The following is a 20,025-nucleotide window of genomic DNA, read 5'->3' as shown; positions in this document are numbered from 1 at the left end:
TTGTATGTAAGGCAATGTAATGACTTCCTGTCAGTCATCCCAGTGGGAAGCACTGTGGTCACAGTCTGAAATAGCTGATAACAGGGAGCAATAGAGTGAATACATCACAGGATTCGTTTCCTCCATCAAATTATGTGTAATAACGAAGAGGTTAACAGTCACCTCGGTAACCGAACCGACCAATCAGCTCGTGATCGCTAGTCCACTGCTCAACATTGTAAACAAGGGGGCGGGACAAACCAAAACCAATTGCTGGCGGCGCTGGAAAACTCAGGCGACCTGTCAACCAATCAGGCGGCAGTCACGTGCTCAGTCTGGGAACCGGAAGCTGCATAGAGACGTTCTGGAGAGATGTAAACACTGTGTGTATGTATTATTATATATAGCATGATTTGCCCTCCGCATTGCCCGTGCGCCAGGCCGAGCTGCCGAGGAGCCGGCTCACACACAGCAGTGTGTACCTACGCAATGTCACCGGCTGCTAGCAGTATGCTTGTGATTGTGCAACCGACGCTGCACTCGTGATATAACGCACTGACGCCGTGAGGCTCAGCTATGGCTCTGTTCACATGCGGTGCTGTTATCTGCAGTATGGCTTCTTGGGAGACATCCAACACAACCGGAGGATGGAAGGAAAGTCAGCTGTGCGGGCTGCATGCCGGTAATCCTGCCGGCAGGTGACCCAGGACGAGGCTCGGCCTGATAACAGCTGGCAAAAATAGGGTTAAAATATTAGGATATTTCTGAAATAATTAGGTCTCATGCTCCAGGATCTGTGGGATTCATGTACTCCAGGGCCCTGACATTGTGACCATGCATTCAGTATGGGAACTACTGTGCGCTCCATAGGGGGCAGTATACAGGAGTATATACTCTACAGTCACTGCTTCTAGGGATAATACCACATGTATGTATTATTACTATGCTCCATAGGGGGCAGTATACAGGAGTATATACTCTACAGTCACTGCTTCTAGGGATAATACCACATGTATGTATTACTACTATGCTGCATAGGGGGCAGTATACAGGAGTATATACTCTACAGTCACTGCTTCTAGGGATAATACCACTTCTATGTATTCCTACTATGCTCCATAGGGGGCAGTATACAGGAGTATATACTCTACAGTCACTGCTTCTAGGGATAATACCACATGTATGTATTACTACTATGCTCCATAGGGGGCAGTATACAGGAGTATATACTCTACAGTCACTGCTTCTACTGGATAATACCACATGTATGTATTACTACTATGCTCCATAGGGGGCAGTATACAGGCGTATATACTCTACAGTCACTGCTTCTAGTGGATAATACCACATGTATGTATTACTACTATGCTGCATAGGGGGCTGTATACAGGAGTATATACTCTACAGTCGCTGCTTCTAGTGGATAATACCACATGTATGTATTACTACTATGCTCCATAGGGGGCAGTATACAGGAGTATGTACTCTACAGTCACTGCTTCTAGTGGATAATACCACATGTATGTACTACTACTATGCTCCATAGGGGGCAGTATACAGGAGTATATACTCTACAGTCACTGCTTCTAGTGGATAATACCACATGTATGTATTACTACTATGCTCCATAGGGGGCAGTATACAGGAGTATATACTCTACAGTCACTGCTTCTAGGGATCATACCACATGTATGTATTACTTATATGCTCCATAGGGGGCAGTATACAGGAGTATATACCCTACAGTCGCTGCTTCTAGTGGATAATACCACATGTATGTATTACTACTATGCTGCATAGGGGGTTGTATACAGGAGTATATACTCTACAGTCACTGCTTCTAGGGATAATACCACGTGTATGTATTACTACTATGCTCCATAGGGGGCAGTATACAGGAGTATATACTCTACAGTCACTGCTTCTAGGGATCATACCACATGTATGTATTACTTCTATGCTCCATAGGGGGCAGTATACAGGAGTATATACTCTACACTCACTGCTTCTAGTGGATAATACCACATGTATGTATTACTACTATGCTCCATAGGGGGCAGTATACAGGAGTATATACTCTACAGTCACTGCTTCTAGGGATCATACCACATGTATGTATTACTTCTATGCTCCATAGGGGGCAGTATACAGGAGTATATACTCTACAGTCACTGCTTCTAGTGGATAATACCACATGTATGTATTACTACTATGCTGCATAGGAGGTTGTATACAGGAGTATATACTCTACAGTCACTGCTTCTAGGGATAATACCACGTGTATGTATTACTACTATGCTCCATAGGGGGCAGTATACAGGAGTATATACTCTACAGTCACTGCTTCTAGTGGATAATACCACATGTATGTATTACTACTATGCTCCATAGGGGGCAGTATACATGAGTATATACTCTACAGTCACTGCTTCTAGTGGATAATACCACATGTATGTATTACTACTATGCTCCATAGGGGGCAGTATACAGGAGTATATACTCTACAGTCACTGCTTCTAGTGGATAATACCACGTGTATGTATTACTACTATGCTCCATAGGGGACAGTATACAGGAGTATATACTCTACAGTCACTGCTTCTAGGGATAATACCACGTGTATGTATTACTACTATGCTCCACAGGGGGCTGTATACAGGAGTATATACTGTACAGTCACTGCTTCTAGGGATAATACCACATGTATGTATTACTACTATGCTCCATAGGGGGCAGTATACAGGAGTATATACTCTACAGTCACTGCTTCTAGGGATAATACCACATGTATGTATTACTACTATGCTGCATAGGGGGCAGTATAAAGGAGTATATACTCTACAGTCACTGCTTCTAGTGGATAATACAACATGTATGTATTACTACTATGCTCCATAGGGGGCTGTATACAAGAGTATATACTCTACAGTCACTGCTTCTAGGGATCATACCACATGTATGTATTACTTCTATGCTCCATAGGGGGCAGTATACAGGAGTATATACTCTACAGTTACTCCTTCTAGTGGATAATACCACATGTATGTAGTACTACTATGCTCCATAGGGGGCAGTATACAGGAGTATATACTCTACAGTCACTGCTTCTAGTGGATAATACCACATGTATGTATTACTACTATGCTCCATAGGGGGCAGTATACAGGAGTATATACTCTACAGTCACTGCTTCTAGTGGATAATACCACATGTATGTATTACTACTATGCTCCATAGGGGGCTGTATACCAGAGTATATACTCTACAGTCACTGCTTCTAGGGATAATACCACATGTATGTATTACTACTATGCTCCATAGGGGGCAGTATACAGGAGTATATGCTCTACAGTCGCTGCTTCTCGTGGATAATACCACATGTATGTATTACTACTATACTGCATAGGGGGCTGTATACAGGAGTATATACTCTACAGTCACTGCTTCTAGGGATAATACCACGTGTATGTATTACTACTATGCTCCATAGGGGGCAGTATACAGGAGTATATACTCTACAGTCACTGCTTCTAGTGGATAATACCACATGTATGTATTACTACTATGCTCCATAGGGGGCATTATACATGAGTATATACTCTACAGTCACTGCTTCTAGGGATAATACCACATGTATGTATTACTACTATGCTCCATAGGGGGCAGTATACAGGAGTATATACTCTACAGTCACTGCTTCTAGTGGATAATACCACGTGTATGTATTACTACTATGCTCCATAGGGGGCAGTTTACAGGAGTATATGCTCTACAGTCACTGCTTCTAGTGGATAATACCACGTGTTTGTATTACTACTATGCTCCATAGGGGGCAGTATACAAGAGTATATACTCTACAGTCACTGCTTCTAGGGATAATACCACGTGTATGTATTACTACTATGCTCCATAGGGGGCTGTATACAGGAGTATATACTCTACAGTCACTGCTTCTAGTGGATAATACCACATGTATGTATTACTACTATGCTCCATAGGGGGCTGTATACAGGAGTATATACTCTACAGTCACTGCTTCTAGGGATAATACCACATCTATATATTACTACTATGCTCCATAGGGGGCAGTACACAGGAGTATATACTCTACAGTCACTGCTTCTAGGGATAATACCACGTGTATGTATTACTACTATGCTCCATAGGGGGCTGTATACAGGAGTATATACTCTACAGTCACTGCTTCTAGGGATAATACCACATGTATGTATTACTACTATGCTCCATAGGGGGCAGTATACAGGAGTATATACTCTACAGTCACTGCTTCTAGGGATAATACCACATGTATGTATTACTACTATGCTCCATAGGGGGCAGTATACAGGAGTATATACTCTACAGTCACTGCTTCTAGGGATAATACCACATGTATGTATTACTACTATGCTCCATAGGGGGCAGTATACAGGAGTATATACTCTACAGTCACTGCTTCTAGGGATAATACCACGTGTATGTATTACTACTATGCTCCATAGGGGGCTGTATACAGGAGTATATACTCTACAGTCACTGCTTCTAGTGGATAATACCACATGTATGTATTACTACTATGCTGCATAGGGGGCTGTATACAGGAGTATATACTCTACAGTCACTGCTTCTAGTGGATAATACCACATGTATGTATTACTACTATGCTGTATACAGGAGTATATACTCTACAGTCGCTGCTTCTAGTGGATAATACCCCATGTATGTATTACTACTATGCTCCATAGGGGGCTGTATACAGGAGTATATACTCTACAGTCACTGCTTCTAGGGATAATACCACATGTATGTATTACTACTATGCTCCATAGGGGGCAGTATACATGAGTATGTACTCTACAGTCACTGCTTCTAGTGGATAATACCGTATGTATTACTACTATGCTCCATAGGGGGCAGTATACAGGAGTATATACTCTACAGTCACTGCTTCTAGGGATAATACCACGTGTATGTATTACTACTATGCTCCATAGGGGGCTGTATACAGGAGTATATACTCTACAGTCACTGCTTCTAGGGATAATACCACATGTATGTATTACTACTATGCTCCATAGGGGGCAGTATACAGGAGTATATACTCTACAGTCACTGCTTCTAGGGATAATACTACATGTATGTATTACTACTATGCTCCATAGGGGGCAGTATACTGGAGTATATACTCTACAGTCACTGCTTCTAGGGATAATACCACATGTATGTATTACTACTATGCTCCATAGGGGGCAGTGTACAGGAGTATATACTCTACAGTCACTGCTTCTAGTGCATAATACCACATGTATGTATTACTACTATGCTCCATAGGGGGCTGTATACAGGAGTATATACTCTACAGTCGCTGCTTCTAGTGGATAATACCACATGTATATATTACTGCTATGCTCCATAGGGGGCAGTATACAGGAGTATATACTCTACAGTCGCTGCTTCTAGTGGATAATACCACATGTATGTATTACTGCTATGCTCCATAGGGGGCAGTATACAGGAGTATATACTCTACAGTCACTGCTTCTAGGGATAATACAGTTATATGAAAAAGTTTGGGCACCCCTATTAATCTTAAGCTTAATGTTTTATAAAAATTGGTGTTTTTGCAACAGCTATTTCAGTTTGATATACAGTCATATGAAAAAGTTTGGGCACCCCTATTAATCTTAAGCTTAATGTTTTATAAAAATTGGTGTTTTTGCAACAGCTATTTCAGTTTGATATACAGTCATATGAAAAAGTTTGGGCACCCCTATTAATCTTAAGCTTAATGTTTTATAAAAATTGGTGTTTTTGCAACAGCTATTTCAGTTTGATATACAGTCATATGAAAAAGTTTGGGCACCCCTATTAATCTTAAGCTTAATGTTTTATAAAAATTGGTGTTTTTGCAACAGCTATTTCAGTTTGATATATGTAATAACTGTTGGACACAGTAATGTTTCTGCCTTGAAATGAGGTTTATTGTACTAACAGAAAATGTGCAATCTGCATTGAAACAAAATTTGAAAGGTGCATAAGTATGGGCACCCTTATCATTTTCTTGTTTTAAATACTCCTACCTACTTTTTACTGACTTACTAAAGCACTTTTTTTGGTTTTGTAACCTCATGGAGCTTTGAACTTTATAGCCAGGTGTATGCAATCATGAGAAAAGCTACTTAAAGTGGCCACTTGCAAGTTGTTCTCCTGTTTGAATCTCCTCTGAAGAGTGGCATCATGTGCTCCTCAAAACAACTGTCAAATGATCTGAAAACAAAGATTATTCAACATAGTTGTTCAGGGGAAGCATACAAAAAGCTGTCTCAGAGATTTAACCTGTCAGTTTCCACTGTGAGGAACATAGTAAGGAAATGGAAGAACACAGGGACAGTTCTTGTTAAGGCCAGAAGTGGCAGGCCAAGAAAAACATCAGAAAGGCAGAGAAGAAGAATGGTGAGATCAGTCAAGGACAATCCTCAGACCACCTCCAGAGAGCTGCAGCATCAACTTGCTGCAGATGGTGTCACTGTGCATCGGTCAACTATACAAGGCACTTTGCACAAGGAGAAGCTGTATGGGAGAGTGATGCGAAAGAAGCCGTTTCTGCAAGCACTCCACAAACAGAGTCGGCTGAGGTATGCAAAAGCACATTTGGAGAAGCCAATTTCTTTTTGGAAGAAGGTCCTGTGGACTGATGAAATCAAGATTGAGTTATTTGGTCATACAAAAAAGCGTTATGCATGGTGGCAAAAAAACACAGCATTCCAAGAAAAACACTTGCTACCCACAGTAAAATTTGGTGGAGGTTCCATCATGCTTTGGGGCTGTGTGGTCAATGCTGGCACTGGGAATCTTGTTAAAGTTGAGGGACGCATGGATTCCACTCAGTATCAGCAGATTCTTGACAATAGTGTTCAAGAATCAGTGATAAATATGAAGTTACAAAGTGGATGGATCTTTCAGCAAGACAATGATCCAAAACACCGCTCCAAATCTACTCAGGCATTCATGCAGAGGAACAACTACAATGTTCTGGAATGGCCATCCCAGTCCCCAGACCTGAATATCATTGAACATCTGTGGGATCATTTGAAGAGGGCTGTCCATGCTCGGCGACCATCAAACTTAACTGAACTGGAATTGTTTTGTAAAGAGGAATGGTCAAAAATACCTTCATCCAGGATCCAGGAACTCATTAAAAGCTACAGGAAGCGACTAGAGGCTGTTATTTTTGCAAAAGGAGGATCTACTAACTATTAATGTCACTTTTCTGGTGAGGTGCCCATACTTATGCACCTGTCAAATTTTGTTTGAATGCAGATTGCACATTTTCTATTAGTACAATGAACCTCATTTCAAGGCAGAAACATTACTGTATCCAACAGTTATTACATATATCAAACTGAAATAGCTGTTGCAAAAACACCAATTTTTATAGAACATTAAGCTTAAGATTAATAGGGGTGCCCAAACTTTTTCATATGACTGTATGTAATAACTGTTGGACACAGTAATGTTTCTGCGCTGAAATGAGGTTTATTGTACTAACAGAAAATGTGCAATCTGCATTCAAACAAAATTTGACAGGTGCATAAGTATGGGCACCTCACCAGAAAAGTGACATTAATATTTAGTAGATCCTCCTTTTGCAAAAATAACAGCCTCTAGTCGCTTCCTGTAGCTTTTAATGAGTTCCTGGATCCTGGATGAAGGTATTTTTGACCATTCCTCTTTACAAAACAATTCCAGTTCCTGTAAGTTTGATGGTCGCCGAGCATGTACAGCCCTCTTCAAATGATCCCACCGATGTTTAATGATATTCAGGTCTGGGGACTGGGATGGCCATTCCAGAACATTGTAATTGTTCCTCTGCATGAATGCCTGAGTAGATTTGAAGCGGTGTTTTGGATCATTGTCTTGCTGAAAGATCCATCCCCTGCGTAACTTCAACTTTGTCACTGATTCTTGAACATTATTGTCAAGAATCTGCTGATACTGAGTGGAATCCATGCGTCCCTCAACTTTAACAAGATTCCCGGTGCCGGCATTGCCCACACAGCCCCAAAGCATGATGGAACCTCCACCAAATTTTACTGTGGGTAGCAAGTGTTTTTCTTGGAATGCTGTGTTTTTTTGCTGCCACGCATAACGCCTTTTTGTATGACCAAACAACTCAATCTTGGTTTCATCAGTCCACAGGACCTTCTTCCAAAAAGAAATTGGCTTCTCCAAATGTGCTTTTGCATACCTCAGCCGACTCTGTTTGTGGCGTGCTTGCAGAAACGGCTTCTTTCGCATCACTCTCCCATACAGCTTCTCCTTGTGCAAAGTGCGTTGTATTGTTGACCGATGCACAGTGACACCATCTGCAGCAAGTTGATGCTGCAGCTCTCTGGAGGTGGTCTGAGGATTGTCCTTGACTGATCTCACCATTCTTCTTCTCTGCCTTTCTGATGTTTTTCTTGGCCTGCCACTTCTGGCCTTAACAAGAACTGTCCCTGTGTTCTTCCATTTCCTTACTATGTTCCTCACAGTGGAAACTGACAGGTTAAATCTCTGAGACAGCTTTTTGTATCCTTCCCCTGAACAACTATGTTGAATAATCTTTGTTTTCAGATCATTTGACAGTTGTTTTGAGGAGCCCATGATGCCACTCTTCAGAGGAGATTCAAACAGGAGAACAACTTGCAAGTGGCCACTTTAAGTAGCTTTTCTCATGTTTGAATACACCTGGCTATGAAGTTCAAAGCTCAATGAGGTTACAAAACCAAAAAAAGTGCTTTAGTAAGTCAGTAAAAAGTAGGTAGGCGTATTTAAAACAAGAAAATGATAAGGGTGCCCATACTTATGCACCTTTCAAATTTTGTTTGAATGCAGATTGCACATTTTCTGTTAGTACAATAAACCTCATTTCAAGGCAGAAACATTACTGTGTCCAACAGTTATTACATATATCAAACTGAAATAGCTGTTGCAAAAACACCAATTTTTATAAAACATTAAGCTTAAGATTAATAGGGGTGCCCAAACTTTTTCATATAACTGTACCACATGTATGTATTACTACTATGCTCCATAGGGGGCAGTATACAGGAGTATATACTCTACAGTCACTGCTTCTAGGGATAATACCACATGTATGTATTACTACTATGCTCCATAGGGGGCAGTGTACAGGAGTATATACTCTACAGTCACTGCTTATAGTGGATAATACCACATATACAGTGACTACAAGTAGTATTCAACCCCCTGCAGATTTAGCTGGTTGACACATGCGGAATTAACTTGGCATTGTGACATTTGTACTGTAGATCAGCCTGGAAGTGGGAAAATTTACTGCAGCAAATTATTATTATTTTTTTTTAAAAAAAAAAACGTTAAAAGTTAATTCAGTGTCATTTATTATTCAACCCCTCAAACCACAAGAATTCTGTTTGGTCCCCCTAAAGTATTAAGAAGTAGTTCAGGCACCAAGAATAATGAGCTTCACATGTGTGGATTAAAGATCTCTTTTGCCAGCCTTTTCTGACTATTTAAGACCCTCCCCAAACTTGTGAACAGCACTCAGACATGGTCAACATGGGAAAGACAAAGGAGCATTCCAAGGCCATCAGAGACAAGATCGTGGAGGGTCACAAGGCTGGCAAGGGGTACAAAACCCTTTCCAAGGAGTTGGGCCTACCTGTCTCCACTGTTGGGAGCATCATCCGTAAGTGGAAGGCTTATGGAACTACTGTTAGCCTTCCACGGCCTGGACAGCCTTTGAAAGTGTCCTCCCGTGCCGAGGCCAGGCTTGTCCGAAGAGTCAAGGCTAACCCAAGGACAACAAGGAAGGAGCTCCGGGAAGATCTCATGGCAGTGGGGACATTGGTTTCAGTCAATACCATAAGTAACGTACTCCACCGCAATGGTCTCCGTTCCAGACGAGCCCGTAAGGTACCTTTACTTTCAAAGCGACATGTCAAGGCTCGTCTACAGTTTGCTCATGATCACTTGGAGGACTCTGAGACAGACTGGTTCAAGGTTCTATGGTCTGATGAGACCAAGATCGAGATCTTTGGTGCCAACCACACACGTGACGTTTGGAGACTGGATGGCACTGCATACGACCCCAAGAATACCATCCCTACAGTCAAGCATGGTGGTGGCAGCATCATGCTGTGGGGCTGTTTCTCAGCCAAGGGGCCTGGCCATCTGGTCCGCATCCATGGGAAGATGGATAGCACGGCCTACCTGGAGATTTTGGCCAAGAACCTCCGCTCCTCCATCAAGGATCTTAAGATGGGTCGTAATTTCATCTTCCAACAAGACAACGGCCCAAAGCACACAGCCAAGAAAACCAAGGCCTGGTTCAAGAGGGAAAAAGTCAAGGTGTTGGAGTGGCCTAGTCAGTCTCCTGACCTTAACCCAATTGAAAACTTGTGGAAGGAGCTCAAGAATAAAGTCCACATGAGACACCCAAAGAACCTAGATAACTTGGAGAAGATCTGCATGGAGGAGTGGGCCAAGATAACTCCACAGACCTGTGCCGGCCTGATCAGGTCTTATAAAAGACGATTATTAGCTGTAATTGTACAAGGGTTATTCCACAAAATATTAAACATAGGGGTTGTATAATAATTGACCCACACTTTTATGTTTAAAATTTAATAAAATTCAACTGAGCAACATAACTTTTTGGTTTGTAAGATTTATGCTTCTGTTCATAAAACCTACTCTCGTTTGCAGTTTGAAGGCTCTAACTTATTTGCATCTTATCAAACCAGCTAAATCTGCAGGGGGTTGAATACTACTTGTAGACATTGTATGTATTACTACTATGCTCCATAGGGGGCAGTATACAGGAGTATATACTCTACAGTTACTCCTTCTAGTGGATAATACCACATATATGTATTACTACTATGCTCCATAGGCGGCAGTATACAGGAGTATATACTCTACAGTCACTGCTTCTAGGGATCATACCACATGTATGTATTACTACTATGCTGCATAGGAGGCAGTATACAGGAGTATATACTCTAGTCACTTCTTCTAGGGATCATACCACATGTATGTATTACTACTATGCTGCACAGGGGGCTGTATACAGGCGTATATACTCTACAGTCACTGCTTCTAGGGATAATACCACATGTATGTCTTCCTACTATGCTGCACAGGTGGCTGTATACAGGCGTATATACTCTACAGTCACTGCTTCTAGGGATAATACCACATCTATGTATTACTACTATGCTCCATAGGGGGCAGTATACAGGAGCATATACTCTACAGTCGCTGTTTCTAGTGGATAATACCACATGTATGTATTACTACTATACTGCATAGGGGGCTGTATACAGGAGTATATACTCTACAGTCACTGCTTCTAGGGATAATACCACATCTATGTATTACTACTATGCTCCATAGGGGGCAGTATACAGGAGTATATACTCTACAGTCACTGCTTCTAGGGATCATACCACATGTATGTATTACTACTATGCTGCATAGGAGGCTGTATACAGGAGTATGTACTCTACAGTCACTCCTTCTAGTGCATAATACCACATGTATGTATTACTACTATGCTCCATAGGGGGCTGTATACAGGAGTATATACTCTACAGTCACTGCTTCTAGGGATAATACCACATCTATGTATTACTACTATGCTCCATAGGGGGCAGTATACAGGAGTATATACTCTACAGTCACTGCTTCTAGGGATCATACCACATGTATATATTACTACTATGCTCCATAGGGGGCAGTGTACAGGAGTATATACTCTACGGTCACTGCTTCTAGGGATCATACCACATGTATGTATTACTACTATGCTCCATAGGGGGCAGTGTACAGGAGTATATACTCTACGGTCACTGCTTCTAGTGGATAATACCACATGTATGTATTACTAATATGCTGCATAGGGGGCAGTATACAGGAGTATATACTCTACAGTCACTCCTTCTAGTGGATAATACCACATGTATGTATTACTACTATGCTCCATAGGGGGCAGTATACAGGAGTATATACTCTACAGTCACTGCTTCTAGTGGATAATACCACATGTATGTATTACTAATATGCTGCATAGGGGGCAGTATACAGGAGTATATACTCTACAGTCACTCCTTCTAGTGGATAATACCACATGTATGTATTACTACTATGCTCCATAGGGGGCAGTATACAGGAGTATATACTCTACAGTCACTGCTTCTAGTGGATAATACCACATGTATGTATTACTACTATGCTGCATAGGGGGCAGTATACAGGAGTAAATACTCTACAGTCACTCCTTCTAGTGGATAATACCACATGTAAATATTACTACTATGCTCCATAGGGGGCAGTATACAGGAGTATATACTCTACGGTCACTGCTTCTAGTGGATAATACCACATGTATGTATTACTAATATGCTGCATAGGGGGCAGTATACAGGAATATATACTCTACAGTCACTCCTTCTAGTGGATAATACCACATGTATGTATTACTACTATGCTCCATAGGGGGCAGTATACAGGAGTATATACTCTGCAGTCGCTGCTTCTACTGGATAATACCACGTGTATGTATTACTACTATGCTCCATAGGGGGCTGTATACCTGAGAATATACTCTGCAGTCACTGCTTCTAGTGGATAATAACACGTGTATGTATTACTACTATGCTCCATAGGGGGCAGTATACAGGAGTATATACTCTACAGTCACTGCTTCTAGTGGATAATACCACGTGTATGTATTACTACTATGCTCCATAGGGGACAGTATACAGGAGTATATACTCTACAGTCACTGCTTCTAGGGATAATACCACGTGTATGTATTACTACTATGCTCCACAGGGGGCTGTATACAGGAGTATATACTGTACAGTCACTGCTTCTAGGGATAATACCACATGTATGTATTACTACTATGCTCCATAGGGGGCAGTATACAGGAGTATATACTCTACAGTCACTGCTTCTAGGCATAATACCACATGTATGTATTACTACTATGCTGCATAGGGGGCAGTATAAAGGAGTATATACTCTACAGTCACTGCTTCTAGTGGATAATACCACATGTATGTATTACTACTATGCTCCATAGGGGGCAGTATACAGGAGTATATACTCTACAGTCACTGCTTCTAGTGGATAATACCACATGTATGTATTACTACTATGCTCCATAGGGGGCTGTATACCAGAGTATATACTCTACAGTCACTGCTTCTAGGGATAATACCACATGTATGTATTACTACTATGCTCCATAGGGGGCAGTATACAGGAGTATATACTCTACAGTCACTGCTTCTAGTGGATAATACCACATGTATGTATTACTACTATGCTCCATAGGGGGCATTATACATGAGTATATACTCTACAGTCACTGCTTCTAGGGATAATACCACATGTATGTATTACTACTATGCTCCATAGGGGGCAGTATACAGGAGTATATACTCTACAGTCACTGCTTCTAGTGGATAATACCACGTGTATGTATTACTACTATGCTCCATAGGGGGCAGTTTACAGGAGTATATGCTCTACAGTCACTGCTTCTAGTGGATAATACCACGTGTTTGTATTACTACTATGCTCCATAGGGGGCAGTATACAAGAGTATATACTCTACAGTCACTGCTTCTAGGGATAATACCACGTGTATGTATTACTACTATGCTCCATAGGGGGCTGTATAGAGGAGTATATACTCTACAGTCACTGCTTCTAGGGATAATACCACATCTATGTATTACTACTATGCTCCATAGGGGGCAGTACACAGGAGTATATACTCTACAGTCACTGCTTCTAGGGATAATACCACGTGTATGTATTACTACTATGCTCCATAGGGGGCTGTATACAGGAGAATATACTCTACAGTCACTGCTTCTAGGGATAATACCACATGTATGTATTACTACTATGCTCCATAGGGGGCAGTATACAGGAGTATATACTCTACAGTCACTGCTTCTAGGGATAATACCACATGTATGTATTACTACTATGCTCCATAGGGGGCAGTATACAGGAGTATATACTCTACAGTCACTGCTTCTAGGGATAATACCACATGTATGTATTACTACTATGCTCCATAGGGGGCAGTATACAGGAGTATATACTCTACAGTCACTGCTTCTAGGGATAATACCACATCTATGTATTACTACTATGCTCCATAGGGGGCAGTACACAGGAGTATATACTCTACAGTCACTGCTTCTAGGGATAATACCACGTGTATGTATTACTACTATGCTCCATAGGGGGCTGTATACAGGAGTATATACTCTACAGTCACTGCTTCTAGTGGATAATACCACATGTATGTATTACTACTATGCTGCATAGGGGGCTGTATACAGGAGTATATACTCTACAGTCACTGCTTCTAGTGGATAATACCACATGTATGTATTACTACTATGCTGTATACAGGAGTATATACTCTACAGTCGCTGCTTCTAGTGGATAATACCCCATGTATGTATTACTACTATGCTCCATAGGGGGCTGTATACAGGAGTATATACTCTACAGTCACTGCTTCTAGGGATAATACCACATGTATGTATTACTACTATGCTCCATAGGGGGCAGTATACATGAGTATGTACTCTACAGTCACTGCTTCTAGTGGATAATACCCCATGTATGTATTACTACTATGCTCCATAGGGGGCAGTATACAGGAGTATATACTCTACAGTCACTGCTTCTAGGGATAATACCACATGTATGTATTACTACTATGCTCCATAGGGGGCAGTATACAGGAGTATATACTCTACAGTCACTGCTTCTAGGGATAATACTACATGTATGTATTACTACTATGCTCCATAGGGGGCAGTATACTGGAGTATATACTCTACAGTCACTGCTTCTAGGGATAATACAGTTATATGAAAAAGTTTGGGCACCCCTATTAATCTTAAGCTTAATGTTTTATAAAAATTGGTGTTTTTGCAACAGCTATTTCAGTTTGATATACAGTCATATGAAAAAGTTTGGGCACCCCTATTAATCTTAAGCTTAATGTTTTATAAAAATTGGTGTTTTTGCAACAGCTATTTCAGTTTGATATACAGTCATATGAAAAAGTTTGGGCACCCCTATTAATCTTAAGCTTAATGTTTTATAAAAATTGGTGTTTTTGCAACAGCTATTTCAGTTTGATATATGTAATAACTGTTGGACACAGTAATGTTTCTGCCTTGAAATGAGGTTTATTGTACTAACAGAAAATGTGCAATCTGCATTGAAACAAAATTTGAAAGGTGCATAAGTATGGGCACCCTTATCATTTTCTTGTTTTAAATACTCCTACCTACTTTTTACTGACTTACTAAAGCACTTTTTTTGGTTTTGTAACCTCATGGAGCTTTGAACTTTATAGCCAGGTGTATGCAATCATGAGAAAAGCTACTTAAAGTGGCCACTTGCAAGTTGTTCTCCTGTTTGAATCTCCTCTGAAGAGTGGCATCATGTGCTCCTCAAAACAACTGTCAAATGATCTGAAAACAAAGATTATTCAACATAGTTGTTCAGGGGAAGCATACAAAAAGCTGTCTCAGAGATTTAACCTGTCAGTTTCCACTGTGAGGAACATAGTAAGGAAATGGAAGAACACAGGGACAGTTCTTGTTAAGGCCAGAAGTGGCAGGCCAAGAAAAACATCAGAAAGGCAGAGAAGAAGAATGGTGAGATCAGTCAAGGACAATCCTCAGACCACCTCCAGAGAGCTGCAGCATCAACTTGCTGCAGATGGTGTCACTGTGCATCGGTCAACTATACAAGGCACTTTGCACAAGGAGAAGCTGTATGGGAGAGTGATGCGAAAGAAGCCGTTTCTGCAAGCACTCCACAAACAGAGTCGGCTGAGGTATGCAAAAGCACATTTGGAGAAGCCAATTTCTTTTTGGAAGAAGGTCCTGTGGACTGATGAAATCAAGATTGAGTTATTTGGTCATACAAAAAAGCGTTATGCATGGTGGCAAAAAAACACAGCATTCCAAGAAAAACACTTGCTACCCACAGTAAAATTTGGTGGAGGTTCCATCATGCTTTGGGGCTGTGTGGTCAATGCTGGCACTGGGAATCTTGTTAAAGTTGAGGGACGCATGGATTCCACTCAGTATCAGCAGATTCTTGACAATAGTGTTCAAGAATCAGTGATAAATATGAAGTTACAAAGTGGATGGATCTTTCAGCAAGACAATGATCCAAAACACCGCTCCAAATCTACTCAGGCATTCATGCAGAGGAACAACTACAATGTTCTGGAATGGCCATCCCAGTCCCCAGACCTGAATATCATTGAACATCTGTGGGATCATTTGAAGAGGGCTGTCCATGCTCGGCGACCATCAAACTTAACTGAACTGGAATTGTTTTGTAAAGAGGAATGGTCAAAAATACCTTCATCCAGGATCCAGGAACTCATTAAAAGCTACAGGAAGCGACTAGAGGCTGTTATTTTTGCAAAAGGAGGATCTACTAACTATTAATGTCACTTTTCTGGTGAGGTGCCCATACTTATGCACCTGTCAAATTTTGTTTGAATGCAGATTGCACATTTTCTATTAGTACAATGAACCTCATTTCAAGGCAGAAACATTACTGTATCCAACAGTTATTACATATATCAAACTGAAATAGCTGTTGCAAAAACACCAATTTTTATAGAACATTAAGCTTAAGATTAATAGGGGTGCCCAAACTTTTTCATATGACTGTATGTAATAACTGTTGGACACAGTAATGTTTCTGCGCTGAAATGAGGTTTATTGTACTAACAGAAAATGTGCAATCTGCATTCAAACAAAATTTGACAGGTGCATAAGTATGGGCACCTCACCAGAAAAGTGACATTAATATTTAGTAGATCCTCCTTTTGCAAAAATAACAGCCTCTAGTCGCTTCCTGTAGCTTTTAATGAGTTCCTGGATCCTGGATGAAGGTATTTTTGACCATTCCTCTTTACAAAACAATTCCAGTTCCTGTAAGTTTGATGGTCGCCGAGCATGTACAGCCCTCTTCAAATGATCCCACCGATGTTTAATGATATTCAGGTCTGGGGACTGGGATGGCCATTCCAGAACATTGTAATTGTTCCTCTGCATGAATGCCTGAGTAGATTTGAAGCGGTGTTTTGGATCATTGTCTTGCTGAAAGATCCATCCCCTGCGTAACTTCAACTTTGTCACTGATTCTTGAACATTATTGTCAAGAATCTGCTGATACTGAGTGGAATCCATGCGTCCCTCAACTTTAACAAGATTCCCGGTGCCGGCATTGCCCACACAGCCCCAAAGCATGATGGAACCTCCACCAAATTTTACTGTGGGTAGCAAGTGTTTTTCTTGGAATGCTGTGTTTTTTTGCTGCCACGCATAACGCCTTTTTGTATGACCAAACAACTCAATCTTGGTTTCATCAGTCCACAGGACCTTCTTCCAAAAAGAAATTGGCTTCTCCAAATGTGCTTTTGCATACCTCAGCCGACTCTGTTTGTGGCGTGCTTGCAGAAACGGCTTCTTTCGCATCACTCTCCCATACAGCTTCTCCTTGTGCAAAGTGCGTTGTATTGTTGACCGATGCACAGTGACACCATCTGCAGCAAGTTGATGCTGCAGCTCTCTGGAGGTGGTCTGAGGATTGTCCTTGACTGATCTCACCATTCTTCTTCTCTGCCTTTCTGATGTTTTTCTTGGCCTGCCACTTCTGGCCTTAACAAGAACTGTCCCTGTGTTCTTCCATTTCCTTACTATGTTCCTCACAGTGGAAACTGACAGGTTAAATCTCTGAGACAGCTTTTTGTATCCTTCCCCTGAACAACTATGTTGAATAATCTTTGTTTTCAGATCATTTGACAGTTGTTTTGAGGAGCCCATGATGCCACTCTTCAGAGGAGATTCAAACAGGAGAACAACTTGCAAGTGGCCACTTTAAGTAGCTTTTCTCATGTTTGAATACACCTGGCTATGAAGTTCAAAGCTCAATGAGGTTACAAAACCAAAAAAAGTGCTTTAGTAAGTCAGTAAAAAGTAGGTAGGCGTATTTAAAACAAGAAAATGATAAGGGTGCCCATACTTATGCACCTTTCAAATTTTGTTTGAATGCAGATTGCACATTTTCTGTTAGTACAATAAACCTCATTTCAAGGCAGAAACATTACTGTGTCCAACAGTTATTACATATATCAAACTGAAATAGCTGTTGCAAAAACACCAATTTTTATAAAACATTAAGCTTAAGATTAATAGGGGTGCCCAAACTTTTTCATATAACTGTACCACATGTATGTATTACTACTATGCTCCATAGGGGGCAGTATACAGGAGTATATACTCTACAGTCACTGCTTCTAGGGATAATACCACATGTATGTATTACTACTATGCTCCATAGGGGGCAGTGTACAGGAGTATATACTCTACAGTCACTGCTTATAGTGGATAATACCACATGTATGTATTACTGCTATGCTCCATAGGGGGCAGTATACTGGAGTATATACTCTACAGTCACTGCTTCTAGGGATTATACCACATATATGTATTACTACTATGCTCCTTAGGTGCAGTATACAGGAGTATATACTCTACAGTCACTGCTTCTAGGGATAATACCACATGTATGTATTACTACTATGCTCCATAGGGGGCTGTATACAGGAGTATATACTCTACAGTCACTCCTAGTGGGTAATACCACATGTATGTATTACTACTATGCTCCATAGGGGGCAGTATACAGGAGTATGTACTCTACAGTCACTGCTTCTAGTGGATAATAAGACATGTATGTATTACTACTATGCTCCATAGGGGGCTGTATACAGGAGTATATACTCTACAGTCACTGCTTCTAGGGATCATACCACATGTATGTATTACTACTATGCTCCATAGGGGGTAGTATACAGGAGTATATACTCTACAGTCACTGCTTTTAGTGGATAATACGACATGTATATATTACTACTATGCTCCATAGGGGGCTGTATACAGGAGTATATACTCTATAGTCACTGCTTCTAGGGATCATACCACATCTATGTATTACTACTATGCTCCATAGGGGGCAGTATACAGAAGTATATACTCTACAGTCGCTGCTTCTAGGGATAATACCACATCTATGTATTACTACTATGCTCCATAGGGGGCAGTATACAGGAGTATATACTCTACAGTCACTGCTTCTAGTGGATAATACCACATGTATGTATTACTACTATGCTCCATAGGGGGCAGTATACAGTAGTATGTACTCTACAGTCACTGCTTCTAGTGGATAATATTATATGTATGTATTACTACTATGCTCCATAGGGGGCTGTATACAGGAGTATATACTCTACAGTCACTGCTTCTAGTGGATAATACCACATATACAGTGACTACAAGTAGTATTCAACCCCCTGCAGATTTAGCTGGTTGACACATGCGGAATTAACTTGGCATTGTGACATTTGTACTGTAGATCAGCCTGGAAGTGGGAAAATTTACTGCAGCAAATTATTATTATTTTTTTTTTTTAAAAAAAAAACGTTAAAAGTTAATTCAGTGTCATTTATTATTCAACCCCTCAAACCACAAGAATTCTGTTTGGTCCCCCTAAAGTATTAAGAAGTAGTTCAGGCACCAAGAATAATGAGCTTCACATGTGTGGATTAAAGATCTCTTTTGCCAGCCTTTTCTGACTATTTAAGACCCTCCCCAAACTTGTGAACAGCACTCAGACATGGTCAACATGGGAAAGACAAAGGAGCATTCCAAGGCCATCAGAGACAAGATCGTGGAGGGTCACAAGGCTGGCAAGGGGTACAAAACCCTTTCCAAGGAGTTGGGCTTACCTGTCTCCACTGTTGGGAGCATCATCCGTAAGTGGAAGGCTTATGGAACTACTGTTAGCCTTCCACGGCCTGGACAGCCTTTGAAAGTGTCCTCCCGTGCCGAGGCCAGGCTTGTCCGAAGAGTCAAGGCTAACCCAAGGACAACAAGGAAGGAG

General features: G+C 41.0%; 1 protein-coding gene across 1 annotated transcript in view; it reads left to right on the top strand.

Annotated features, from left to right (window-relative positions):
• Positions 1–230: 230 nt before the first annotated feature.
• The window catches only part of DCAF11 (DDB1 and CUL4 associated factor 11), a 96,215-nt gene continuing 76,420 nt past the window's right edge, over positions 231–20,025 (top strand). Inside the window, exon 1 of the mRNA XM_073671044.1 lies at positions 231–366. The gene's annotated coding sequence lies outside the window, so the exon portion shown is untranslated. The remainder of the gene's footprint in view (positions 367–20,025) is intronic.

The sequence above is a fragment of the Phyllobates terribilis genome, unplaced genomic scaffold (genome assembly GCF_046119375.1).
Source record: "Phyllobates terribilis strain yellow unplaced genomic scaffold, ASM4611937v1 Scaffold_1__5_contigs__length_1240528914, whole genome shotgun sequence".
NCBI lineage: Eukaryota > Metazoa > Chordata > Amphibia > Anura > Dendrobatidae > Phyllobates > Phyllobates terribilis.
The sequence above is the reverse complement of the archived record's forward strand: the minus strand, read 5'-3'. Positions and strand labels throughout refer to the sequence as shown.